Consider the following 1885-nt stretch of genomic DNA (forward strand, 5'->3'; position numbering starts at 1 on the left):
GAAGTAGATTGCCCCATCTTCCTTCTGAGGAGTTTATAAAACTAAAAAAAATGTTCAATGTCAAGATTTTAAAACACTTTAGGGCTTTTAAACATGGGCCTTTTCCTGCTCCTCTTAGAATTTCTGCCTTAAAATATTTGAAGTCTGTTTCATATTCATATTCCTTCAAAAATTTTCCCCATACAGGAGAAATCCACCATTCTTTCAATCATTCAAATGTATCATGAGCTTTATTCTTGTCATAGGATTTATTTGTACTCTCATAATACCCACTTCATGACAAAGGAATATGAGATGCAGTTTGTGCTCAAATTTACTCTGAAATCAGTTGCAAAGAATTGTCAAATATAAACATTCAAAGCTTGAGTAGTTTGCAACATTTAGTCTGTTCTATATAAGTAATTAGAGCCAATAAATGAGTGAAATATCTTCTGGAAGATTTGTAGAATAAGAAAATGCTGAGAACAGAGACCTAAATTATCAGAGAGTTTTTGTGATCAGAGCAGGAGGACTCATTGTAAATTAGGTGTGCTCAGTCAATTTAAATCTTATGAGATAGACTCAAATCAGTTTCCAAAGATGATTGAAGTCAGAACATATGTTTAAAACAGAGTTATGCATATTCAGATCTGTGAATAAATTTGAAATTGGCTTTCACATTGATAGTAAACTGAAAGTATCAACAACAACAACAACTAAATAACAAAAATCTACATCTGTGTGTTTCTATCCCTTGCCGTTGTTGTTAGGTGCCTTCCAGTGGATTACAACTCATAGGAACCATATTTACAACAGAACAACAACAAAAAAAAAATGATCGGTCCTGCATCAGCTTCAAAATCGTTGCAATAAAATATGACTAAGTCTTACCATCCTCATTTCTAAGGAACATTGCAATTCTCCTAAGATTTGTTTGTTCTTCCGGAAGTCCATGTCACATTCAATATTCTTTGTCAAAATAATAATTTAAATGCATTAATTCTTTGGTCTTCCTTGTTTACTGTCCAGATTTTGTATGCATAGAAGCTCTGATGGCATAGTGCCTAGGGCATTTGACTGCTAACCAGAAGACAAGTGGTTCAAACCCACCAGCCACTCCTCGGAAGTAAGGTTGGACAATTTACTTCCGTGGTAATACCACCTGGGAAACCCAAGGAGGGGTCACTATGAGTCACATCCTACTCGGCAGCAGTGTGTTTCACTGCATTTTGCATTTTCATGCATATGAAGCTATTGAAAATACCATATCTTGGATCAGGCACACCTTAGTCCTCAAAATGATATCTTTGCTTTTCCCCATAAATCTTGAACAGAGATTCTATTTACTTTTTTTTTTTTTTTTATATCTGCTGTTTGCTTCCTGACAAAATAATTTGTTCATCATCCCATCTTTAAATATTCTAACAAATGGAGATTTTTTCCATTTTCTGTTTTTAAAAGGAAAATTAGTATTCAATTTTCAGTTTTCTCTGATAGTGATGCATGGTTTATTAGAAGAATAAAAAAGAAACAGGGACCATTGTAAATAGGTCTTCAGCAAATAATGTTCTGTTACTTCATTTGTAGAAACTGTACTGACTGGTTTTAAGCACTTATAGTTTTGGAGCATTTGTTGTTGTTGTTAGGTGCAGTCGAGTCACTTCTTATTCACAGCAACCCCATGCACAGAAGAACAAAACACTACCCAATCCCACGCCAACTCCACGATCCTTGCTATACTTGAGCCCATTGTCGCAGCCACTGTGTCAATCCATCTGGTTGAAGGTCTTCCCCTCCTTTGTCGACCCTACACCTTACCAAGCATGACATCCTTCTACAGGGAATGGTCCCCTCTGACAACATGACCAAAGTAGGTGAGATGAAGTCTGGCCATCCTCGCGTCCAA

Source organism: Orycteropus afer, unplaced genomic scaffold (genome assembly GCF_000298275.1).
Source record: "Orycteropus afer afer isolate SDZICR_OR568_19922 unplaced genomic scaffold, OryAfe1.0 scaffold00935, whole genome shotgun sequence".
In the NCBI taxonomy this organism is placed as follows: Eukaryota; Metazoa; Chordata; class Mammalia; order Tubulidentata; family Orycteropodidae; genus Orycteropus; species Orycteropus afer.